Source organism: Ornithodoros turicata, chromosome 2 (assembly GCF_037126465.1).
Source record: "Ornithodoros turicata isolate Travis chromosome 2, ASM3712646v1, whole genome shotgun sequence".
Taxonomy (NCBI): Eukaryota; Metazoa; Arthropoda; class Arachnida; order Ixodida; family Argasidae; genus Ornithodoros; species Ornithodoros turicata.
This window is the reverse complement of record NC_088202.1, coordinates 131797531-131825229: the sequence shown is the minus strand read 5'-3', so window position 1 is coordinate 131825229 and position 27699 is coordinate 131797531. Positions and strand designations below refer to the sequence as shown.

The 27699-nt window shown below is 47.6% G+C and overlaps 1 long non-coding RNA gene across 1 annotated transcript in view; it reads left to right on the top strand.

The window, feature by feature from the left end:
* The first annotated feature begins 14227 nt into the window (after positions 1–14227).
* The window catches only part of LOC135384057 (uncharacterized), a 69343-nt gene continuing 55871 nt past the window's right edge, over positions 14228–27699 (top strand). The window contains exon 1 of the long non-coding RNA XR_010420224.1: positions 14228–14279. This is a non-coding gene — a long non-coding RNA (uncharacterized LOC135384057). The remainder of the gene's footprint in view (positions 14280–27699) is intronic.

Here is a 27699-nt window from a genome sequence, read left to right as displayed (position 1 = left end):
TTCTCGCAAGTCGGCTTCTGCCTGGCTGACCTTTCCTTTTTGCCTGCCTCTTTTTCTTTTCTTTTTTTTTCGTAATAAACATATCCGCTCCCCTTTGACTCCCCTCTCCTTTTAGACTCCTTGGTAGCCAGGCCTCGCTACCATAAGCGTTCTGCAGTAGACGGCCTAATGGGTAGGGCCAACATCTCCATATTTTCGCTACTTTTTTATGCCGACCAACCAACCGACCGACCAACCTTCCTATCCAACCACCTTTCAAGTGCGATGTTATTTTATGTGTGATATAGATTCTATCCTGTCTCTTTCTGTCCGCATTGTTGTCTAATTGTTTTGATGTAACATCGAATGAAGTTGTATGTTCTTAATATGTATATGCAAATTGTAATATGCGTGCACTGTAGCCTATACATTTCTGTACGCAATTTTTGTTGCATGCGCCGATGCCATGGCCCTTGCGGCCGTCCTTGGGCACGAATAAACTATCATGTCTTACCGTGTTCCCCGGGGAAATCCTGCGTCCTGGGCCGACTTCACAAGGAATGGTGCCGACATTTCCCTTAAAGGGTCCGAGGAAAATTCAGAGAAAACACCATGGGAGCACTGTCGGTGCCGGGATTCAAACCCGTGTCATGTACCACTTTAACAGTGGAAGGCGAACATATTCGCCACAAAGCACAAGAGCTGGTTATTACGTGCGAAACATGTAGCGCACTAAAGGAAGAAGTAAATGCACTAAGTTGCCCGCACACGTTCCGCCGACTGCACCAGGACACGTGACCATGACAACACGCTGTTCAATGAAGCCTCGCGATATTTAATTATAAACTATGAAATTTTGCAACTGAGCAAAGTGCTTCGCTTGTGCTCCAGTGGGTCCGGAAACATTTTGCTCCATTAGTTCCCTTGTCTATTCTCTCCTATTAGGTATGCCGCTGAGCAAGGATGTTCCAACACGAGGCTCAGTCGACAACTATGGTTCGCCCATCAATCCGTTGAAGGCCTGTTCAATAGGAGGTCGCAGTAACGAAACAAAACATCCGCTTATATGAACCGTGGCGCGTCGCGTGCAACCAGTCTGCCATTGATTGATCTTGTACCGGATCGTTGGCCCCTAGGCATTGTTATGTATATTCATAGACGACCATTCTGGGCAATGTTCTTGATGATGATGGTAGTAGAGAAAAATATGGAGATGTAGGCCTCACTTAGCGTGAGACCGGCTGCTCTAGAGCTATTATGCAAAAGCACATGGCTGGCAAGATGTTAAAATGATGTCTCGTTCCTTTATGACCAAAAAAAAAAAGTGAAGCCTACTAGACTTTTTTTGTTTTTTGCCTCGCCGTCCCTTCACTAAATGTGACAAATTTGCATTAAAATATGTGAGCGAACATTGTGTGCAGCCTGTGGAGGGAGAGCAGGCCAATCACCTAACACTTTCACGACGCCAAAATCTATTCTGTCCATTTTTTTCTTCTTCTTCCCCTTACCTCGTCAGTTTTTGTTCTTGTCCGTCTCATTATCGTGTGATGTCAGGCGCTTCACTGGATTTGGGTATTGTTTTACTATTAAATGCGACAGCATTTATGAGCGAGTTTTCAGCGAGTTTTCGTGAGGTCGGGTATATAGCAGCGGAAGCCCTGGAGCCCGATCTTCAACTTGTCGTTATTCCATAATGCGCGTTAAATGCACCACTTCGGCGGGTGATTCGCCCCGAGCCCTTGCGCGAGCCTACCACAGCGGCCAACTTTAAATATAACGATAACGATGACTATGTGCTCATTGGCTGCTTGGAGATCGCGGGTTCAAGCGCAGCTAGAAAACCGCTGTGGGAGAGAGAGAGAGAGAGACCAGTCACGCTAGCCATGTCACGTCGAGACTGGGAGGTACCCGGGTTCGAATCCCGGTGCCCACTGTGCTGTCTGGGGGTTTTCCTGGGTTTTGCTCAGACGCTTCCAGACGTATGTCGGCACAGTTCCCTTAGAAGTCGGGCCAGGACGCACATTCCCCAAGGGCATTAGTCGTGACGTTGCCCACCTGTGTGAGGCCGACAACGGCGAGCCTTTTCACCACCACCACCGTGAGAGATGTCACACCGTGCCCGTGGTCGTAGATGACTTCGTTCCTTGGCATAGTTTCGTTACCGGCACCTAGGCGAGACGTCCGTCGGGTTATCCGATTCAGATCGTACGGAGATCTTAGGAGAGAGATGGTGATGCTGTTCCATCCTCGACGACAACGCCTTCATGAAACTCTATGAACAGAATCTGGATGCCATTCCAGCGAAAGCTTAGAGCTGTTGCGTTTGGAGGTCCTGAATGTAAAGGACGACGCGCCGCAGTGTGTAGCAGGTGAGGGCGGTGAGAACGTGGACTTTGCTGTGCACCGCCACTGAAGAGCCTGTGCTGCCGTGAAGACCCGCACTGACATCATGACGACGAGACATGGTGGCAGCGGGCCATGGAGAACGACAACATGGTTATAGGGACCATGAAATGATTTTCGCGAATTCCGAGTACTCTGCAGGAAACCGTTCTCACGATCCCTCACTATCGTACACACATCGACTTTTAACCGTATTCAGTACAGCGGGGGCGCAGTTATCAGACAAAAATAGCCGGGCGTGACCGCTGGATATTTCCCTTCTAAGCGGGCTTACGTCATCGCCATCCAATTCTCTCAGCCAACTATGAACGACGAGGAGGACACACACCGCAGGACCATGTGGGTGCATGGTTTCGGTTTGGACAACAACGACGTCGTATATCTGCCGTCGAAATCACTTGAAATATGGCGAAAGGCAAATTGTCAGCAATGGAGGAAGAGATTATGCGACACAAACAGCGTCTATGGATCGTTCGGTACTCAGCAACTCGTAAAATGTCACCGACAGAGGTATGTTCTGACGAAGAAGTTTAAAGAGGAAAACGTGCTCCGGTAACCATGCTGACAGTCAACGGCTATATTACATTTCTCGTAGGATTCTGTGTCAACGGTTAGATACAATCTTGTCTCCAGGTCAAATTAAAACATATTTCATGGCGAAGTATGCAAGCTTGTTCGCAAATTTTGCAGTTTGCTCGCAAAAGCCCGTCCACGAATCGGCAACATGTTCTGTGTATGATGTCACGGCCAGTTCGCCTCGGAGGCGGACCGTAGCAGCTGTCGTTCACGCCCGTGGTTAATATAGAATATCTTCGCTATTTGGACCATTTTCAACTTAATATTTCACAGAGTGAACGCTTCAGTACAGGGGAACAAATTAAAAATGATCGTGGGCTTGTCAAATATCCTTTCATGATCCCTTTAACGTGCAGAGCCTCAATGCACATGTCACCGACATGACCGACCCGGTACAGGCCAAGTGCAACGTCCTCTTCCTCTCGCAGACCTGAACCAACCTGCCGCGAAATATGGAAGGCTTCCGATATGTTTCCTATATGCCAAGAAGGAAGACAACCGAAGTGCCGGTGGTAGCCATCTACTCGAGAAACGTCGAAGGTATCTTAGCGATCAAGACAGTTACTCTCAAAGTCGACAAGGTAGAACATCCCTTTCCTCTACAGATGAACTACACTTCCAGAATTACATTCAACATTATGTAATTGTAACTGTAATTAAATTAGTATTACAAGTAAATTGTAATGCACTCTTAATTTCTTTTGGAACTACAGTAAGGATCGTTGAAGGTTGACCGATACTTTTATTTCTTTAAATACAATGGAAAATTCGGGAAGCACCAAACTACTTTAGCTTTTAAAAGTATTTACCTCGCGCTTATAGACACCGCTTCCATCGCTGTGGCAACTGTTTGGTGCTTTTGGCGTAGAAAGAAGTGGGCTGCTGTCGTGGACATTGCAGGACATCTTTCTGGAGGGCTTCATCTGCGTGGGACGACTTTCCTCCAAGGCGCTCCTTAAGGAGCCCAAACAAATGGCAATCGCTTGGAGCTAAACCTGGGCTGTTGGGCAAAATCTCCAGGCGCATTTCGGCCAGGGTTGCTACCGTCAAAGACACCGTGTGAGGCCGGGCATTCTCATGAAGAAGAATGGCCCTCTCGGCCAACATCCCAGGCCTTTTCTTGCGAAATGCGTTTCTCGCGGCTCACCTTACCAACGTGTGGTAGTACTGGGCATTAAACGTGAACCCTAATTCCAAAAAGTCCACATAGATAACACCCCGCACGTCCCAGAAGACATTTCCTGTGGACTTCCTAGCAGATGACTGCACCTTGCTTTTCTTTGGCGACGGGGAAGCCTTATGTCGCCATTACGTGCTGCTTCTTTTTGTCTCGAATATCCCTCGGATTGAAACCGGTTCAGCAGCTGCTCAGAGACCGCCATGCGCGCTCATTTCTGATCACAAGCGAGGTGTCGGGGAACTTATCTTGCACAGACTTTGCGGAACAATAAGTGCTCGTGAATGATTGTCTCCACACTGTTGACACTAATATTACCTTGGGATGCAATGCCCTGAAATGTTACTATAGTCGGTTCTCGAGGATGGCTTGCTTAACGCCTGCTATGATCCCGGCGTGACTGCAGTCTGACTAACGTGCCCATGTGGTTCATTCGTCACCATATCCCGTCCTTCGCCAAACCTGTCTGCAACATTTGTACACACTTCCCCTTGACATCGTTTCTTCCTCATACTGTGCCTGATGTAGTCTTCGCAAAATCTCAGCTGGTTGGGTATGGATCTTCAGTATGGATCTATATCACCGGTTCGCTTGCTTCCTAACTATCCTACCAGGACATTTTATAGCTAAGTGCAGTTGGGAGGTGGTGGGCTCGAATCCCATCACCGGCTGTACTGTCTCAGGTCTTCCCTGGGTTTTCCGAGGACTTTTCCAGAGGAATGTCGGCACAGTTCCCCCTGAAACCCCCCTGTGTCCCACTCCTTCCTACTTTCCTCTCTCCATCTGTCCACATCTGTACGCGACTCGTAGCCACAGTTGCTTCGCGGCGCTAACACGGAATAATAAAAGACTAGCTCTAGTGACTGCCCATGCGACTGATTGTGTTTCGTTCGCATGGCACAGGTGCGCCCTGCAATGTATTGATCCAGAGACGAAAGCGCGCTGGGCGAACGCAATGCATTCTGGGCAGGTCCTGGTCACACGTCACAGCACACGTCAACACACACGTGACCTTCAAATTGGCCCAGCCTATGATCAGCTGCAAAACCGATTCTAAACAACGGGTTTTCTGTTTCTCTCCGCCGTTTTAAACGTCTCTCGACCTCGGTAATTATTTCAAACCGATAATCTCGTAGTAAAACGCGCAGATTTGCACATAAGGCCTCGTACTGTTGACCATTTCCAAAAGACGTGATGGCGATCCCGCGTTAAGACGCATTCGGCCGATGCGATGTACTTGTACAGTAAAGTTTACGGAACACGCTCCCACGCATTCCTTCTTCGGAGTGACACGCTAGCAACGAATGGTATGGTATGGAACCTGCAAACAGGTGACGGGGTTGCCTAGGCTCATGTCTGTAAATCCGTACGGTCCCATTCGGTGCAGGCGTGTCACTCTGAGGAAGAAACGCACCGGAGCGTGTTCCCTAAACTTTTGTCCAGCACTGTACTAAGGAGAAATGGGCCACCATGTCGCGGAACAAACAGCGCACAGTTTACGCTGGCAAAATACGTTCATCTCGCGACTTTATGCCGACGGGGACATGTCGGCAAGCGTTAAAACGACACGTAAACAAAGTCACATGACTTCAAATGACGTCCCCTATGACGTGTGACGACAAGATGGCGGTTAGTTACAAACGTGGCTGGTTTATGTCACCCCTGTCCATGGCTACAGCCGCTGAAAGCACGGCTGTGCTGTGATTGGAGGGACTACTTTGGATTATGGGAAGGTCGAGTAGCCATCAGACCTTATTTAGTCTTGGTTCACTGTGCCGCGGAGCCTGACGCGAAAAGAACGTCCTTCCGAAAAATCTGCGGTGCGAAACCGAAAGTGTTATCTACGTCGTATCAGCAAAGAAGTTAATTGGAAGAAAGCGGAGATAAGCATCGCGTTTATTACGAGCAGCGAAACAAATGCAGGGTGGGGTTGATGCTTTGTTCTGTTGTGCCATGCTTTACTGGGTGCTATATAGAACATGTCACGATCCGCTTTGTCAGGAGTCACGTGGTGGAGGTCACGAACGGGAGATACCCGCACGGCTGAATCACGCAATCACATGCGGGTGAAGTGGAGTAAAAGATGTTGTAAAAGTCAGTCAAAAAATAAAAAAAAGAAATGTACGCGAACAAGCAGGGCAAACGCATTATTTAACTTCCTTGGAAACTTCCTTCGTTATCGGTTCATCCCTCTGGTTCCTGTCCGGGAAACAACGTCTCTCTTCATAATTCACTCGCTGTACATTATGCAAAACGCGGCCATGTTGTGTAACGGACGAGACGCGCACTTATTTCCAGCTCACGTACGTGTCCAGCAATCATGCATACTTTCGCTCGACGAATGTTACAGTATAGCTTATGCGGTATGCAACGTGTGTGTGCAGAACGAATGATTGCAGTAGAGCAGCGAACGATGCATGTTCCTGGTGAGATGCAGTACGCTGCGGCTTTTAACGTGTGGTCACATGGCGTGTAATGGTAAATATGATAATGAACGGTTTTGATCTATGACCTCCATGATTTGGGCGAGGATAGAGATAATAATACGGGTTTGCTCGTCGTGCTCTCGATGCACGTTCTCTCGGCGGCGCCTGGTAGATATGGCATCTTTATGAATGCGACGGAAGGACGCACGTGCGAGATGTAGTTTAGAACAACCCTCCTGTCCCATAAGTTATAAGAAAAAGTTCCACTATAAAATCTAACTCCATATGGTGAACCAGATTACGTTCGTTACGGAGCATGAGGAAGTTTCTCGCATTGGAAGAGAATCGTAGTGGAATAATTTGAAAATATACATAAATATTTAGAGATGCCGTTGCACAATATTTTAGAATGCTTTCGTAGTGAGTGACGTGCGGTTCGTGAGTGAGTCGACGTCAGTGTTGAAAAATGGCGCAAAAAATTTGCCGTGCTCTTCACGTAGAGGAAACGTCGAAAGAGGGCATTTGCGGAAAGTGGAGGGAATCGCAAAGCCAGCGGTCATTTGTTGGAGTAGCTGAGTAGCAGATCGACAGAGATTAGGAAGAGGTTAGCAATGTGAGTTTCACGTTGTGGGGAGTGATGCATTACAACATAATGTATTACTGGTAATTCATTACATACAGGGTGGATGCAGGTAAAGTAGCCCCACATTTATGCACATATGGCGTCCCTGCTTACCGCATGAACTTCCTGTGGCGCGGGATGACGCATTTATCTGATGAAAACGAACAAAAAATCGTATTAACCAAACTCCATGTAACAATAAAGTTATCCATGCAAAAGGTGCTCTCCGTGCATCCCGATTTTCCTATGCAGAAGCCAATATGGCGGTCACGGCACAGTTGCGTCTAGCTACCGCTAGGCGTACCAGATGTCGTTTTGTTTCTGCGTGGGTGGCGCCCCCAGCGGTAGGGCGATGCAACTGTGCTACACTGCGAGGTCCCATTGGAAATACACGGAGCGAAGTTCGCGTTGCATGCTAACGATTTTGCTGCGCAGAGTTACCAGAGTTATTGGTTACCACGATTTTTTTTCTCGATTTTCATCGCATAAATGCACCGTCGTGCGCCGACGGCAGTTCGTACGGTATGCGGGGAACGCGCTATGTGCTAAAATGTGGGGCTACTTTATTTGCACAAGCCACGCGCTGAGTAAGTTTTTTTTTCTCTGCCTCGAGTCATATTCGTGATTCAATAAATTATTATTGTTATTATTATTATATTATTAATGTAATGCATGTTTTTGTCTGGTAATGCGTAATGACATTGCCAATTACTTGGATTGAAAACTCAGGCATTGTATAAAGCGAGCAGTTATGAATAGTGCCTGGTACAGGCAGGTAGCCTTTTCATCGACGAGGTCGCCATGGAGGAGGAGTCTTTGAACGCAAACGTCTTCTACGCTACCATTACTCTTACCCATGGTTGTTAATTTGGATTACACTACACACTGCTCTCGTCTGTCGACGAAATCATTCATAAGTACTAATTACAATCACCGGTAATGTGGAGCGAAGTAAAAGACTGCTCTCGTCTCTTTACACTGCGCACTGACCCTGTAAGACTTTACTAATCCTGAAAAAGCAACGAGTAATGTAATGCATTACTTTACAAAATCGTAATGACTAATGATAAGGCATTATAAAATTAATTTTCCCAAATCTGCGCTGAAGGTTTACTAGCTATATAGTTACCGGTTCTCCTGACTTTGTGTCTTGGCCATTGTGTCTCTCGGTCTTCCAAATGTGCTGCTCGCGACAAGGTTGTCTGAAATCGCATGTCAGTAGCTCTGCAGCAATTATGTGCTTGATTGCCGTCGAAAATATTGTTCCAATATTGTATTTAAAGGTGAATCATATGCTGCACGTGTTTCTTCCTCGAAGTATTAAATGATCTTTCAACACCTCGAGATTTGAGATGGGATAAACCACGGCGTGCTGATTTCAGAAGCCGTGTCGCCAGCAGTACTTTTTAGCGTTGGTGGTAACCAAGGTCGTGCTGAAGACTGGGAGGTGATGGGTTCGAATCCTACCACCGGCTGTGCTGTCTGAGGTTTTCCCTGGGTTTTCCGAAGACTTTCCAGACGAATGTCGGCACAGCTCCCCCTGAAGTCGGCCCAGGACGCATATACTAATCCCCCTGTCCCCCACTCCTTCCTGCTGTCCTCTCTCCGTCTGTCCACATCTGTACGCCGCTCATAGCCACAGTTGCTTCGCGGCGCTAACACCCAATAAAAAAAAGTACTTTTTAGTGAAATAGACCTCCTTCGTCCATATTGCTCGTGCCTCGCCCCGCCAAGCACAGACAACGCTGTCACCGGCGTCTCGTTGGCTTGTCCTTCCTGACGTCCAATAGATCAATGTCCCGTTGAGGTATATGAACAGGCGCTGATGATGATCTCATGTTTGCTTTCTGGCAATTATCAGGAAGTTGAGATCACGCGGCGCTTTAATGTCAGCCGTGCGCGCCTGCCGATTGGATCGTCCACTTGTCGCTCCTTCCCACGCGGCGCAAGAACGGGTTTCCTCCTGGTGCGATTGTATCACGGCGGTACATCTTGTCGGCGACGCGCAGTCCCATTGGTCCACCCACTCTGTCGTCGGCGTGTCGAGAAAACTAAGACGGCCGTGAAGGGTACATTGTCAGCTTCGTCGCTAAATGAGCGCAGTCGTGCAAACGGAAACACGTTTCCGCACTTATGGCGACTCCTATCTCAGAGGTGAGGGTACTATCATCACGGCAATCAACTACAAGTGGTGAGAAACGACCACTTCGGAGCGTTGTATAGTCTCGCATTTCCGTCTGCACAGAGAGAGAGAGAGAGATCCTGTCCCAATAATATTGACCCGCAAAAAAATAGACTAACAGCCCTGCGAATTCGAGAAGACTACAAAAGAACTTAACCGAAACGAAAAATTAAATGAAGAGCGTTGCGACATCAAGGAACGACGATTTACTTTAAGGCTAGCGTGCAATTACTGAAGTTTCTTGAATAATATAAGACTAAAGAAATGATGTATTGAGAGTCACAGGTCCTGGTCTTGCATAACACAAGCTCTTGCATATAGAACAACGCTGTCGACGTAAATGCCTGCAGCTTATATTTTCTGGGTAGATTGGTCTCTCATGTTCCAACTGCGGCGCCGAGGAGAATAGTGACCATGTGCTACGAGAGTGTGTCATAGCAAAGACTCTGTGGACACTCGTGTGTCGCCGCTTTTCCATTCGGTATCGGCCTATGCAACAGACGAGGACAAGTTTCGAACAGCTAATCATGATAATGACAGCTTTTACGCTTTGGAAATTTCGCTGCACAGCCGTAGCTCAGAATAGAAGAAACCGCCTGATGCACCCTAGACTCTCCATGGTGACTCAACTGGTGACAGACTACTTAGAACACAGACTGTTTTTGTTGGGTGAGCAGGAGTTTTTGCGACAGTGGTCCTGCCGCCACGTTGCTCTTCACAACGGACGTGTACGACTAACGGGGCTCATCTATACATAGTGTACTTCTCTTAGTTAGGCAACCATAGGTTAATGCACTTATAGTACGTACCTTGCATTTTTTGTATACTGGAACTGGAGAAGGTAAATGACATCGTTTTGTTTCTGGGGGATGGCGGCCGTGTGGCACACTGGTCTGAGATTTTTCTGCAGTCAGGCTTTGTGATATTTTGAACATTTCGTAGACGGGTGAAATAAATATTCTATTCAGATTGGTCTCCGTGGAATGGCGGACGCCTGTCGCTAAGCCTATACGGATATCGTGATTTACATAATGGGCAAGTCGAATACGCGGAATAAGAGGTTTCGGTTCTCTTATGATAGTGTTATTGATGTTAATAAATGATGGTGTTAATAAATTGAGTATAACTCCACAATTAGATATTTAAAAAAATATTTTCCTCCTGAATAGTAACTTCGAAAAGTGGTACATCGCAAGCGGACGAATGGTCAATCACACTGAGAGCTGTATTTGTGAACATACGACATATCCAAAGTGTATACGCATATCCAAAGTGTATACGACATAGCTTTTCGACGAGTTTTTCGAAAACAATATATGTGGGAACTCCCACACGTAGCGCTTCGCTCTATAGGGGTAGAAAATAGCGCTCGAAAGCTAGCGCTGTTTTTCCGTTTTCCGTTCTCACATACAACCGAGCACATAGCGCTATCCTGCTGGGGTCACGGGATATCTCTTTGCGACGTGATGCACCGGTGCTGCTGTGATTGCTTACTGTCGGCGCCGGGTATCCGCAGCATCAAGGGGGATGACACTTTCGATGCTGTGATCGCGATACCAGACTACAGTAACCAAACGACCATGCATTGGCAGATGAAACTCGTGGCCATTTTCACGTCGTCGTCGTCGTCGTCGTCGCATTCCCGTCTTGCTGCTTCGAGTGATCGGAAGCAAGACAAACCCCAGCTTCCGCGACGCCACGGCTGAAAGAAGCTCACGATTGGTTAACGCAGACTCACCGCTCAATATAGCGCTAGAAAAGTTGACCGGGGCCCTACTACGACAAGAGCGGTTTTATAGCGGTTTTTAGCAATGCGAGGAGAAAAATATAGCGCAATTTTCTAGTGCTATGTAGCAAAGCGCTATATGTGGGAACTGGGCTTTAGAGTCGTCGCAACGAACGACACGTTGCGTAAATTGCGTACGTTGCGTAATAAAAGTTGCGTAAATGCACTCTAAGAAAAAAAAAATGGAGTAAAACGGGGAGTAATCGCAGCTTCTACTCCCCTAGTCTGCAATTACTCCCCATTTTAGTTCCCTAACCCGACATTTAGTTCCGACATTTACTCCCCAGGACTGCAAATTGTCGCTGAACTTGCGAATGGTCTCCTGAATGCAACGGTCTGCGTACATATGTGACCTTGGTCAATTTGAACGGCATAAGGCTGTATAACTCAGCCAACTTAGCAATTTTCCAGCCACACAGAGTAAGAAACAGTTAGCGCATCTTTCTTCGCAAATTGTGCACTACGTATGGCGCAAGATTTTATATCACTCGATATATCACGGTTGACGGTTTGCTTCAAAGTATTTTCATGCGTGCACGCGAATTATGTACTTGGGACTCTTACAGCAGCGCGTGAAATGCAGTCTCCACTATGTAACATTCATTTACTCCCGTGCATTTACTCCCGAAAGGGACTATTTTTTTGTGGCAATGCATTTAATCCTCAAAAGCAGTAAAAGTACTCCTTTTTCTTCTTATAGTGTGTAAGAAAAGACAGAAAAACATCGCGGCACATACGGAGGCAAAGGTCTGCAACTAGGTTGTAGGCCAGGAAGACATGACCCCTTGAAAGGGTTCCACACGGGTTGTGCACATCACTCTCGCATGAGACCCGATATGTAAACAACTAAAGCCAAAGAGGAAAACCTCTGTCTCCAATTGTTGACCCTCGCTCGCATGGCCCTTTTCGTTTGCTCTGAAATAACAATGACAGTCATTACGGAGCGAAGGCTGGCAGAAGAACTGCGATGTCTCAATCGCACCAAGATGAAACGGAGTCACGCAGCTGCAAACCTCCTCATCCATATGGGAGCGCTGCTGGTATCGCTTGCATTTCGTGGGGTCAGACAGCATCTGCAGAAGGAAGATTATTCGTCGTCAGCTATACACTTCACGTTGTTCTGAACGGTTCTCGTTAAGTTGTTGTTGTGTATAAACGACTGGACAAACACGTATATAAGATTTCTTTGTACTGTCTGTGTCCTGGTTGAAATTGAACTCGCTCGTTCGTTGTGGCGAACTGTCCAATCGCAAAATTTGTTTATATTTCTCAATCAACTAACATGAAAGGCTGCTTCTTCTTCTTGGAGTTCATGACCTATGGCTCTTGAGGTAGTGCTTCGGCGTTAACAATTGAGAATTGGCCGAGTCAGACAGAATCGTGCTTCGGAGTTGCATGTTATTTAGATTCGAGTGTCTTGTTAATATATATATGTAGTTTAATTAGCTTGTCCGTAAACAACGCGACGGCCTTCTAAGACTTCTTGTTAAGCCTTGCGTCAGTCGTGATTAAAAAGAACGACGTATGAAACGACGAACATTCGCTTGAAAATCGCCTCCCCCCCCCCCCCAAAAAAAAAAAAAAAAAAGAACGAGTGCTTCCGTGTTTTCGTTTCTAAGCCTGGTTTGGGCCCACAAGCTGCGATGATAAAATATAAGGACCGTGCAGTTGCGTGGTTACATGGGTTACGATGAGACCAGTACCGTTGTAATTGTCTACTGGTGCAATTTGCAGACATAGTTAAAATACAGAACATACAATAGGCGACGATATAGGCAACGAGACACAGAACAGGCACGAAGAACAGGCAAAGCAGTGATTGACACTCCTGATCAGCACTGGTGAGAAGCAAATTTTTTCTTAGTGCCCCCCAAGATGTCGCAACCTCTTCTGGAGGTTTCTGGAAGTTTCCAAAATTTCTGGACACGTTAGAGCAAACAGCCTGTATATGGCAGTAGCCAGATGATGCAAGTGTCGCCCCCTCTCCGCTACGGCTGTGCATCCCAAAATCTGCTACCCTGTGACCCTACGAAAATATAAGATGTCACGTCGCAACCCCCTTTCCCCCAGCCTTTCGATTTAAGTGCATGAACAGTAATACATAAAATGGACACAAAAATTTAATTTTGCAGCTAACATAGTGAGAGTGAATCAGATGAGCTAGAAGTCATCGCAAAAAAATAAATAAATCAAATAAAATAAAAGAAGAAGAAAGAGAAAAAAAGCAGAAAAAAAAAACTCATGCCAGCAGGCATGGCTGTTCCTATTCACCAAAGTCAGCTTGTTTTTACAGCGATAGCTGCTAATGGGAAGGTCTCAGGAAATCGCTGTTGCTGTATCACAAAACCCTTGGTTTCGGTTTCGGTGATGCAAAACAAATTAAAATAACCTACAGCTAATAAAAGCAGTTTTAACGTACTCAGAGATGGGTACGTTGTCCCGGAATGTGTTCCGATTTTTCAGCGTTTCCTGTCCCGCTTTTGTCACGATTTTAGAAAATATTATTGTCCCGTAAATCCCAGCTCTACACATCACCGCCTACTTCACAGATCACAAGACAGTACTCGTCAGTTAAAGTGGTTCTGCATACATCAGCAATCAAAAGTGTCAACATCCACACACGACAAGTACCGCTGAAATTCATTCGCTTTACACAATAGTAACTGTCGTAACTCTTTGTTACACCTCGAGGTGCGCTACGACGCGTATTTCTTTTTTTTTTTTTTTTTCTGTCTTTCTTTCTTTTTCTTTTTTTTTTGTGACGCGTAATAGTGGGCAAATCATGGTCTAGGGGCATCTTTTGCTGTCTTCTTTCAAGTTCCCGAGCCGTTTCGAGACCCCCCTGTTGAATCTGTCACGACCCCCCTGGGGTTGGCGCCCCCCAGTACGGAGTTCCAAGATCCCGTGAGATGAAAATCCCTAAGCATGAAGGCATACACAGAAGATAAGCAGCCAGTACGGGAAAACGCTCAGAGAGGCAAATGTCGAAAGACATCCTGTAATGTTGCTCCCAAGTGTCAAGTAACCCTTACCAAATGTAGCACGACTGAGCACGTCTGAGACCTTTTCTTCTTACAGATAACTGCTGGCTTTGATATCTTTCCCGGGAGCCGAAAAACGTTCAGAAGGTACGTGCATACTCTTCTTTTTGGCTTCATATAGCCCTCGACTTGTGGAACTCTTTCCGGGCTCTGCTAGAACTGGTTATAGCTCGTTCTCTCGTACCTGCTATCGTAGCTGGTGCTCTGCCAGCTCGTTCATCGGTAGTCGCTAGCTGGTAATATTGGCGCTCGTTCGGCGCAGAACTTGACTCGAAGGCGATATATTTATCTTCCCGCACTCCGTGAGACCGTGCTCCGGTACCTGTTCACTAATGCAATTGCAATGCAAAGCTGCTCCATGGTGTGTTACGCACATCCATAAAGGTGTAGGACAAGTTATAAAATATCCACTGTGTAGAGAAGAAGGAACAGAAACAGCACTGTTATGTAGAGCCGCCACTGTGTTTTCTGAGGAGAAAGACAACTGGCAGCTCTTGTGTCTGTACATGCACTTGTGGTGGCAGTGCTGCGGTAGTTCTGCATCTTGGTGGTGGAATACAGGACTCCGTTTCTGTGCTGTTGGTACACGCATTAACTAAAATTTATTTGCAGCGCGAAGCGACAAATGTATGTAGGAAACGTGAACTGCAGTGCAACATAACCGCGCGGCGCCTACGAGAGTCCAAGTGGTACAGGGGTCGCCACGCTTATAACCGTAGCGCGGGAGCGCGTGGCCTGCTTGCATGTCAGCGCCACCTTGGGTCGATGCTGGGGAGGAAACTCTAGAGCACGGTGCTGTAGAGTCATGGTACATGATCGCCTCCTCTCGACGGTAATGGCAAAAGGACAAGGGTGCAGGCCAGCTGGTACATGGTGAAAAATTGGAACCCGAGAAAGGGACAGAGGAGGGACGACACGTGTCGTGTCGTCCCTCCTCTGTCCCTTCCTCGGGTTCCAATTTTTCTCCTCTCGACGGGATGAGCTCGGGGGAATCGGCGTAGAGGGATGGATTACTTGCTGTGTAGTGTCACCTAGCGCTCTCGTCCAACAGGCACACCAACCGCGCGTGTGCGTTATCTATACCACGCTTTATCTAAATGCCGGTTTGCCCAAGGGCGAGCTTTTGGGGCACAATATTACGAAGTAATTTTGAGGCGTATGCAAACACTGTAGCCTCACCCATGTTGGCTTTGAGTGTTCTCCCAAGCAGCACAATGTACTGAAAGCCGAGTGCAATAGGGGTGGACGGTATGTGTCTTATCGATGTTCCTTAGTTTCACGAGTCGGTTCAAGGCCTTCCACCTACCCGTCCACCCCTATTGCACCCGACTTTCAGTACATTTTGCTGCTTGGGCTGTTCACTATGATATGTGTTATCACAGAAATTTGTAATTTGTTTCATGGTTCGGAGGAACAAGTTGGTAACCTGTTTGTGGGGATGGAAATACTTCCAAGGCACACTGATGTTTTTGCTGGTATACTGATTTTCTTATCGCTGAAGTGTCTGCAGAGTAGGTAACTGAGTAGGTCATCCGTGGGCGTGCTTGCTTGCTGAGCCTCCATCGAGAGGGGACGCTCGTGTACCACAGCCCCAGAGTCTCCACTCCAGCTCGCCCCAGCGTCTATGCAAGGCGTTGGCATGCAAGCAGGTCCCGCGCTCCCGCGCTTAAGGGTGGCGACGCCTGTACCAGTAAAGCCCCTGCCGTTCTGCCATTCCGTGAACAGGTACACCATGTTCTCGTTCTCACGCAGTTCTTGGAATTTTCTCTGCTTGAATGGTTAGTGCTGTAACGGTAGCGCTGTAAGTGGCATGATGGAATCGAGGCGGTGATGCAGCGATGAATTCACTTGACGAAGCTGGGTAAGTAAAAGGCTGACCCACAAGAGATGTGCCGACCATACCACTTCATAACCGCAGCGCGTGCACCGGTGTTCGACGTGTCAACGTGCATCAGACACAAGGTGTGCCCTATATGTAGCGTGCGCAACGCATGCTCACTTCATATACGACTCTGCAAGCATTTGCGTCGGTATACTGTTGCCGACTGCGCTGTCCTTCCTATAGACAGTTTGCAGACGTCTTTGGAAGAATGTCGGTTCGGAGCAGTGCGACGTCATCGGTGGACGTTGAAACCTCCACGCCCGTGCCACCATAAGGCTGGCACCTGCGATCCCGCGACGAATCCCATTTGAATGATCAGACTGATCGACCTTGTCAGTTGCACCGCCATATTGATGCTTTATGCGGAGCATCCGTCTCGTCAGCAGCTGCGAACGTGACTCTTGCGCCTCATGTTGGGCTTTCAAGACGTTCGTGAATCATTAAAGGCCCGCGTGACTTACTGCGCACATGAATCCCTAAAGAGCAAACAATGCCCTGCTCATCACAGGGGCCAGTGAAGCACGTCGACGGCATCATAATACTTCACGGTGATGTATATATATATAATGCCACCTATATCACGGGTCAAAGAAGGAACGAAAAATACGATGGGGCGATAACAGGTTCACTGCAATTTCGTTCAAATTAGTGGAGCTTTCCTCAAGATGAATTGCGCGTGCCCAAATTGGTAGCCCCGTTAGAGTGAACTGGGAAGGCGGGTTCGCGGGTCGGATTTCATCAACCGTTTCCTTAAAGTTCGCACTAAATTCTGCGTACGGGGCGGTACTTCCGCGTGAGTTTTAGAAGCGGGTACACTCTGCGGCTTTTGACTTCGCGCGTGACCTCTTTAAATAGTTTACGACCAGTTCTAAGGTTACAGCGCGTGCGTGATTGAGAAGCGGAGCGAAAGGGGTGCAACGATACAGGTGTAATTCTAGCAATTTTCTTTTTCACGTCATCCGTGATGGATAGCGAACGCTCACTGAAAAAAAGATAATAGCGCCATCCGTTGTAGGCTGTTACGTTTAAAAGCTTCGTAAACTATTCGTCTTACTGTGTCTTTGAAAGAAGAGCACGCGAGAGGCATAAATTATTTTCCATGAACTTCACCTAGTACAATGTGCATATACACTTTCGACACGGTGTTAGTCGACTTCAAAACCATTTAGTGCTTTTGTGAGAAGAGACTTGTTGGAAAATAAGCAGTCATGTATTACGACCTCTTGAAGACGTTGATGTTGTCGATGTTAATAATAATAATAACAATAAAAAAAGGCGTATTCGAGACGTGTTTGGCGAGTTTGTAATGTACTTGATAAAAAAAAAAAAAATAAGGAGAGGTAGGCTTCATCAACACGAAAAATAAATAAATAAATATAAAAGAAAATCCCGCAGTCTCTGTGCCGATGCAACAATATACGCAATGCCACAGCATCGCTGCTGATTCCCTGAGTTGCTAAGAAATTCCTGGAATATTCCGATATTCTAGAAACGCTTCACTGAGCACAGGCGCCCACTCACCTCGCGCCTGCTTAACGTTATTAGTGAGCCACAAATGATCACATTCTCAACACTATGTGTTCCAAATGGACCGCTCACCATTGCCGCTGAAACTGAAGATCCGCTCCAGCATGCGACACGGAATTGGCTGTAGTTGTGCTCCGTGTTCGTTTTGCAGCAACCATAGAGTCGAACCGAACCCGACCGAAAACCGTTGTTAACCGCTATTTTTGAACGGGAACTCAATCGAACCGAAACTATTGGCGCATTCTTGCAGCCGATCCGGAACTGAACCGTTCAAAAAAATTTCGGTACTCGGTTCAAATGATGGTTGACACCTACCCAAATTACCGACTGTGAGAGGAATTTCAATTGTGCTCCGTAGAATGTGACTGATATATGCCAACAACTTTTTCATATGCCACCCTCTAAGCAAAAAGGAATTACCCTCGAATTCACAGATGCGACTTGACTTGAAGCCGCATCTTGTCCTGTGCAAGTCTGCGCCAAGACCTGTCTTCGCTCAAGACGGTTTGCGTGTTTCATGAACTCTGCCGCTGGCTTGCTTCGCCAAGTTGCAACTTGCTATACTTTAACTGCGTCTGGGAGCGACATTTTCGTACAATTTTGCACATAAAATTTGCTTCGCAGTATGAAAACACGACATTTCTTGGCGTCAGGACTCATAATATGTGTTACTGTCACGTGGTTTGATGAGCCAGGGATTTCCCAACGCGACGGCGTAACTGGGGAAGAGCTGTGTTGTCACCGACCAATGAGCAGACCAAGTCACACAATCGTTTTTGGAAACACACACATTTATAAGCAATTAACAAAGAAACAATCAGCTATAGACAGTTACTTGAACCACTAGTTGAACACGAGAGAGAAGTTTGCCTGACAGTTACAGTTACGCATTACAGAAGAGCAACATACAAAGAATAAGAACAAAGCAAACTTGCGGTCAAAGAATGTCCAATAGCCGGTGAGTGCGGTCCCTCGTAGAGACGAGATGCTCAATGGAGAAGATGATCTTGAAGAAAAGTCTGATTGTACTTGAGGAGGATGGAGATGGAGCTTGAAGCAGAGAACACTATTGCACAGATTGATTGAAGAATACACCAGCCCAATACTGGTGGCACAACATCGAGACGCCCGATACGCCACGTGAAAGTGTGCGACTTCTTCGTGAGCTAGCCCGATACCAACTGCTTAAAACTCATTATTCTGTCCCGCTTCTGGACTGGAACCCCCCTCCATAAATCTGTCGTCAGTGTCAAACACTAAGGAAGCGCACAACATTCCCGTGCAACACTGCGGGTCCAGTTACAGAGGCCCGAAGTGTGGACCAGACACCATATAGGGGAATAGTTCTTGGAATCACACGTGTGCGAATGGCTGCTAACAGAGCGCAGGCCATGCGCGCAGTTTCTTGCCCGTGTTGCTGTGCCGGACAGATGTTTTTTTAAGCAACCGGGGAAACAGAACTGCAATATACTCGTGTGGGGTGCTGCCTTTGTTCGAGGACTGTGACATTTTCCCCCCACTTAAGACGTGTTTGCAGGGAAAAAAAAAAAAAACACGCTCATAAAACCGTCTCGAGTCGGATGGGCAAGGCACCACCACACGTGAGTTACACAAATTACGAAGTCAAGTCCCATAATAATCAGAAACTACCAAAACTGAATACTCATAGATGTGCAGAAACAACTGTGCTTTAACATGGTAGCACGATATATATAAATCGTAAAAGTACGCATGAATTCAAAAATAGATATCATCGATATATAAAAGCACAATCAATATACCATACAGACTCGTAATGACGCACTTGCAGTGCATGCTGAATACAAAAACTGTAATAACACATCGGTACATGAGTGCTTAAACGCGGATATTACACAAGCAATAACATACGTCATAAGGAACTACACGAAGAAGTACACTTATGGTTACATTGTACTTAAATCAAATGCGACTGAGGTAATCCGCCCCTACATTATCGCTTCCCCGAATGTACTCGACTTTGAAGTCATATTCCTGGAGTATTAAACTCCACCTGAGTACTCTTTGGTTTACATGTCTACATTTGTTGAGATACTGCAGTAGGCGGTGATCGGTCTGTACCGTAAAGGGGACCCCCATTAGGTAGGGTTTAAACTTGGTTATTCCCCACACGAGGGCCAAGCCTTCCTTTTCTATCGTCGCATATGCGGTCTCGGCCGTTGTGAGTTTACGGCTCGCAAATGAGACCGGGTGCAATACTCCGTCATGCTCCTGTAAGAGGATAGCGCCCAGGCTCATGTCGGATGCGTCGGTTCTCAGTGTAAAAGGGCGCTGCAAGTCGGGCAAGCGCAAGACAGGAGGGCGGGAAAGCGCTTGCTTGAGAGCTTGGAAGGCGCACTCCAACTCTTCGGTCCAGGTGACGTTATTGGGCGCCCTCTTCTTAGTCGCGTCAGTGAGCGGTTTTGCGATGGCAGCATAGCCGGGAATGAACTCGCGGTAGTAGCCTGACAAGCCCAGAAATGAACGAATCTGCCGCTTTGTGGTTGGTCGAGCTGTTTGCTGCACTTTGTCTAGCGTTTTCACGAGCGGGATCTTGGTTCCCTCGCCGACCTCGTGTCCCAAGAATGAAATTCGACTGAGCCCTAGCTCGCACTTCTTTGGTCGAGCTGTCAAACCTGCCTTCCGTAGGCGTTCGAATACCTCTTCGAGTGACTTAATGTGTTGTTCCCAGGTTTCGGAAGCCACCAACACGTCGTCGTAGTAGTGAACAACGTCGGGCGCTCCCGCGAAGACTCGTCTCATCAATTGGGTGAAAACAGCCGGGGCTATCTTAATGCCAAATGGCATGTAACAGAACTGATAGAGGCCCGTCGGTGTTGAAAAGGCTGTTTTTGGCTTTGAGTCTTCATCCAACGGCACTTGCCAATATCCTTTAGACAAGTCAAGTTTCGAAAACACGCGCTTGTTAGATAGTGACGCGAAGATGTCGTCGGCATTCGGAATAGGCTCCGAGTTTGAGGCCAAAGCGTCGTTGATCCGTCGAAAGTCGATGCAGAGACGATTGGTTTGGTCGGCCTTCTTGACTATGATAACTGGGGAATTATAGGCTGATTCCGACGGCTCGATCACACCCATGCGTAACATGCGCTCCACCTCTTCACCCACCGCTTCCCGCAAGGCGTAGGGGAGTGGGTATTGTTTCACGTGGATCGTTTTTTCCGTTGTTAGTTGTAGTTGGCATTTGACGAGATCTGTTTTTCCCGGTACATCCGAGAACACCGTGCTGTACCGGTTCAACAGGTCCTCGATTTCTCGACGATTTTTGTCGGTAATCGCTTCTGAGATGATGACGTCGCGGGTATCTTCCTCAGGTTCCAACGTGATCAGTCGCATTTCTTCCCCGGCCGCCTCTGGTTCGGATATGACGGTACTTGCCTCTTCAATCCGCAGCTGTGTATTGGTTTCGGGTGGCTCCGGAGCTGTTGCCGCAGCACCGGTCTTCGAACCCGCCTCATTGTGCACATGCCGGCGTTCATACTTCTTCAAAAGGTTTATGTGGAACACTTTCTTGGTAGTTCCAACGTTCACTTCATAGTTGACTGTTCCCTTTTTGGCCGTCACTGCAAAGGGGCCCTTCCAATGCATCAATAATTTATTATTGTCTGTTGGAAGTAGCACCAGCACTTCGTCTCCTGCGGCTAGTTTGCGCTCTCGAGATTTGGCATTGTAGAACCTGCGGTATCTCGCTCCTGATTTTTCCAGCGTTTCGTGGGCCAGCTTGCACGTATGTTCCAGGCGATTTCTCAGATTTACGACGTATTCGTATGTTGTCCTGGTCTCCTCCGGAATATCAATCTTAGTCCACATCTCCTTCAGTACAGTTAGCGGGCCCCGAACCAGTCTTCCGTAGAGCATGTCAAACGGTGAGAATCCGAGGCTTTCCTGTGGGACTTCTCGGTACGCGAATAGCAATGCTGGCAAGTATCTGTCCCAATCGGTCGGCCTCTCTTCGCACATTTGGCGCAGCATGCTCTTCAGAGTCCCATTGAAACGTTCGACTAAGCCGTTTCCCATAGGGTGATAGGGAGTCGTTTGCATCTGTTTGATTGAGAGGAGACGGCCCACTTCTCGCATCAGACCTGACACGAAGTTGCTGCCCCGGTCGCTAAGGATCTCTTTAGGGATGCCGACTCTGGAAAAGATTTCCACAAGCCCCTCCGCGACTCGTTCTGTCTCTATTGACCTCAGGGGAATAGCATCAGGATAGCGTGTCGCGAAGTCCACCAAGGTCAATATGTAGCGGTTGCCTGATCGTGAGGGCGGCGAAATAGGTCCAACGATGTCGACCGCCACCCTTTCGAACGGAGTGTCGATCTTGGGCATCGACTGGAGCGGCGCTCTCGCAATTCGTCCTTTTGGGGTTGTTTTCTGACAGCTGTCGCAGGATCGCACGAACCTTTGCACGTCAGCCTGCACCCCTGGCCAAAAGAAATCCGTCAGGATTCTCTCGGTAGTTTTCTTGACCCCGAGATGGCCCGCCATGATGCCTTCGTGGGCGAGTCTCAAGATGGTGCCTCTATACTGACTTGGCGCCACCAACTGTTGCAGTGTTCTCCCTTCGTCGATATGATATCTCCGATACAGCACACCTTCCTCTTTAATGAACTCGAACGTCTTGTTCGTATTGTGGCATTGCTGTACCTGTCCTGTTTTACGATGACATGTTCGTAACGTGGCATCCTCCTCTTGTGCCTTGATCAACGATGCGATGTCGGCAGGTCCACCGTCGATCTGCGGCACTCGCAATTTAGGCAGGGGCCTTTCCGCGGTCTTGCTTTGGCTCCTTGTGACGACGGCCATCGTAGTATTTCCCGTGATTTCGGAGACGTCCGCAACCGCAGCTCCAGTTTCAACTCCATCATGACTTCCTTCAGTTCCAAACAAGCTGCAATCTCGGCCGTCGAAATCTTCCTCTGTAGATACGGACGCACCTGAGAGAATTTTCTCTCTCCTATCCCAGTCTTCATCTGGGTCGTCAGCGGCTCGCACCCCGGGGTTATTGCCCAGTATCACGTCGTACAACGGTGTGTCCATTACTTTTGCCGTAACGTCCCCAGAAAAATAAGGAGTCCTTATGGACACTACAGCCTCGGGCAATCGCCTCATGGTCCCATCTACAAGGTACACCAGCCCAACCTGTCCAGTGAGCTGAGACTCCTGAACCAGTTCTCTTCGGACTACAACGGTGTTGCTTCCAGTGTCCCGAAGCACAGTCACCTTCGTCTGACCTATTCTGCCTTCGACAACTGGTAAATCTCGGGCTAGAACCTTTATCTTGCTGGACAAGACTGCGTTGACAACAGGAACTCTGTCACCATTTTTCAGCTCAACATAGCCGTCTTCTAAGTTACTTCGCAGAGATCGTGGCTCTGTCGCTACAAAACATGAACTTTGCGCTTTGCTCGCTTTGTCGGCCTGCCCCTCCAGCTTGCCTCTGCACGCTTCAGCTCTATGACCCACCTTCCCGCAGTTGTTGCATCGGATGCTGTCGTTTCTTTTATGCCATATGCTTCTACATTGGTTGGCGATGTGACCCATCTTTCCGCAAAGGTAGCATCTAGGCGGACTCTTTTCGTCTTGTGGTGGTCTACCCTGACTGGATTTGTCCTTTTGATCCCCAGGCCCGAGTTTCGCTGGATCTTGTCCCTTCGTTATGCCTGTACCAGCTTTTCCCGCTTTCTGGGTTTCGCCTTGTTTCGAGCTCAAATTACGAATGCCATGAGCTTCCATGTAGTCATCGGCAGCTTCGGCTATTTCTTCTAATGATTTTAGTTTCTTTTCCTTCAGGAAGAGTGCAACGGCGTTGGAACAATCCAAAACGAACTGCTCCCTTATGACAAGTTCACGGAGCTCCTTATAGTCTCCTGCTGCAACTTTTGCAAATTCGATCCAACGGTCGAAATAGCTGCTTATCCGGGTTATAAACTGCGTTCCCGACTCTCCGTCTTCCGGCAGCGTACTCCGGAACCTTTCACGGAACCCTTCAGCAGTTAGGCGAAAGCGCTTGAACAACGCCGCCTTCACCTTCTCATAATCACCGCAGTGTTCTGGGGCGATCCGTGAATACACGCCCAACGCCTCTCCTGTCAAGCACATACTCAACGATGCTGCCCAATGACTCTCCGGCCATTTCTGACTCTTAGCTACTCGCTCGAATCGAAGTAAATACGCATGCAGATCGTCTTTTCGTTCATCGAACGGCGCCATGCCCTTTTGTAACCCGAGCATTGGAACATGGTTCGTTTGCGAAACCGCAGGCGCTGGCCTTGCACCCTCAAGTTCAAGTAATCTCAACTTCCTTTCGATTAGGTCTGCTTCAGCCTTGCGCGCCTCGTTTGTCGCTTCTAACTCCCTCAAACGCAACTCTGCTGCTTCTTTCGCAGTTGCTGCTGCTTCCTTTGCAGCCTCCCGATCTGCAGCGCGCTTCTCTCTCTCTGCTGCCTGAAGTTTCGCCTCCTGGGCCTCAATCCATTCCCTTAACTCAGCTCCCTCCAAACCTAACTCTCTCCCAGCGGCAACCAGTGATACCACGTCCATATTAACGGAATGTGTGACTGGCTACACATAGATCAGATGATCACAGCTTAAAATCCCTGTCCGTGCCTCATCAAGGTCCTGTCGCGGACGCCAGTAATTTTGTCACGTGGTTTGATGAGCCAGGGATTTCCCAACGCGACGGCGTAACTGGGGAAGAGCTGTGTTGTCACCGACCAATGAGCAGACCAAGTCACACAATCGTTTTTGGAAACACACACATTTATAAGCAATTAACAAAGAAACAATCAGCTATAGACAGATACTTGAACCACTAGTTGAACACGAGAGAGAAGTTTGCCTGACAGTTACAGTTACGCATTACAGAAGAGCAACATACAAAGAATAAGAACAAAGCAAACTTGCGGTCAAAGAATGTCCAATAGCCGGTGAGTGCGGTCCCTCGTAGAGACGAGATGCTCAATGGAGAAGATGATCTTGAAGAAAAGTCTGATTGTACTTGAGGAGGATGGAGATGGAGCTTGAAGCAGAGAACACTATTGCACAGATTGATTGAAGAATACACCAGCCCAATACTGGTGGCACAACATCGAGACGCCCGATACGCCACGTGAAAGTGTGCGACTTCTTCGTGAGCTAGCCCGATACCAACTGCTTAAAACTCATTATTCTGTCCCGCTTCTGGACTGGAACCCCCCTCCATAAATCTGTCGTCAGTGTCAAACACTAAGGAAGCGCACAACATTCCCGTGCAACACTGCGGGTCCAGTTACAGAGGCCCGAAGTGTGGACCAGACACCATATAGGGGAATAGTTCTTGGAATCACACGTGTGCGAATGGCTGCTAACAGAGCGCAGGCCATGCGCGCAGTTTCTTGCCCGTGTTGCTGTGCCGGACAGATGTTTTTTTAAGCAACCGGGGAAACAGAACTGCAATATACTCGTGTGGGGTGCTGCCTTTGTTCGAGGACTGTGACAGTTACACCTGTCGTCTGGCACCAACACTTGTGCAAAGGCCCTGAAAACAAATTGATGACGCATCAACTCATGTGAAGTCAAGAAAAGACAAGATTTTGAGTATCATGTGGCGAAGCTGCCGTACACGAGCGTTATCCAAGTCGGGTTCAAGGTAGCTGACTTGAAATTTACACCACACGTGTCAAGTCGAGCTCGCTGCATATAAGAACGCTTCAAGTCGAAGTGGGTTTCTAAAGTGCACTGACACTCTTCCAAGGCAGCTGCAAGTTAAGTGGAGATAAAGTCACATCTATGAAATCGGGGGTTAGCATTACAAAGGAGTGTCGAAAAGGATGATGCACAAAGGTCTAAATTTACTCAGCATGAGCAAATTTAGCCGTTTTGGGGACTAAATGAATTGCTACAACAACTAGTCCCTTTCTGGAATAAATCCACGGGGTAAATGACTGTCACAGAGTGGGGACTGCATTTTACGTTTTGTCATCACAGTCCTTATGTATATAATCCATGTAACCATGATACATGGTATATCACACATAATCCATGATACATCGAGTAAGGTGAAATCTTGTGACATGCAAAGACGCAATTTGCAAAGGGAGAAACACTATTTCTTATTCTGCGGGCAACAAATTGCGTAATTATGAAGCCTTGTTCCATCAAATCCACAAATACGTTTTTACGTAGATTGTTGAATGCAGAGGATTATTAGCGAAGTTTTGTAACTGAAAAGGTTAGCTATAGCTGGGCGGGACTCGAACGCACTTCTTCTGGATTACCGACCGGTACCAAATGAGCTAAGCTGATACACATCCCCTACGACTTCCAAGGGTGCGTCATTTGAAGAGACAAACCACATCCACCCACTCACTCATTCCACTTTCACTCTTGCATGTTTTCTCACTCACACACACATTCTACTAACCTTTCATGCTAAACTTTTCAGTGAATTCCTTCTTTCGTTGTTCTTAGGCACTTCAGGCTAGTGTGTTACCCTTTATTCTGTGTTCAAGCCTCAGGACATCAATTTCCATGGTAACTATTTCCCAAGCAGCACACAATATTGGACCATATTGGCTGGTCATTGGCGATACGGGTCCAATATGGGACCAGTTTCGCCAGGATTTCCCCCATATTGGCTCTAACTGAGCAATATGGGCCCCATAGTGCCCAGTTTGGGACAATATAGGAAAAATCCTGGCAATATGGGCCCCATATTGCCCGTGTACACCCCATGTTGACTGAAAATGCAGAAAACTGTACGTACCCCCCGTGTTGTACAAATGCCCAAGCAGTACGGCAAGATTGCAGTTGAAGTGTGTGAAATGCCCAATTCAGTACGTCGTTACATCGAACAACTTCCTGCAGATGATACACATTGTTCGAAAGAGTCAACATACGTGGTATAGTCCCACCATAATATTCAATGCAACTCAACGACTCAACTTTCGTCAACCTTCCACTTGCTGCAAACCAGGTCCCCCAAGGTCGCCATTTTCCCATGTATTTGTTCCTATCCCGATGCGTGCAATGCCGGAGGCCGCCCTTAGATACCCCATTGTTACCAGACGTTGGCTTGCGTGGATTGTAGCGCGCTAAAGATCCAGTTGAAGCACAATCCAAGCCAGGCCAAGTCACCGAAGGAGAAATGGACGACTGCAGCGCCTGCGGCGCCTGGTACGACAGGTACGCTATGTGATGCACGCAGCCGTGCACTAGATCCTTCCGATCGCTCAACACGTTTAAAAACGGACCAAAAAGTGAAACACGACAGAGAAAGTTGTTATACGCGTTTTATTTGGACATATAAAGATTAGATTCATTCGCAGAAACAACAAAAACATTTTGCCGCTAAACTTAGCGCGCTGCAGTGATCCGGAACGGCAACAGTGGGGTATCTAGTGGCGGCCTTCTTCATTGCACGCTTTTCCGAGGTGAGTTTGGGGGACCTGCTGCAAACAGCCGCCATCTTGGTACGCGATGCCAATGCCAATCGGTCGAACCGATTGAGAGCGTGGTGGTTCGAGCGAAATCACGCGTCCTACAACTAATGCGCATGCGCTCGGATCGGACGTTTCAAACAGGCTAAAATGTCGCTGGTTCATCTAATGACAACGGAATTGCGGCAGGTCAAGTAAAAAACACAATGCTTGATAGGAAGGGTGGTCTCTTCATCGTTCAAGGTTCAAGCAGTACTTCGTTCAGCAAGCAGCACAGCCATATCAGCCATACAACAACAGCAATATCAGAGAGAAGTGATGCAACAGCAATAGAGAAGTGATGATATCATGGGATGTTTCCCCGTAGTGGCCACAGGACCCTACCCCACTTCAGAGGTTAATATGAGAGGATGAATTATGGTGAACGCGAAGGCGACGACAGGTCGGAGTTATTTTTAGAACTTTACAAACCACAGCCATACAAACGACTAACAGCCAGGATCATGGAAAAACGTCACTTGGACAAGGTCAATCAGGTGGTGGTACATTGAACCCTCGTTATTATGACCATGGTCGTTCCCGAAAATTTTGGTCATAATGCGGAATTGTCATATTAACGGGGGGGGGGGATTTGCAGAGGTTTCAC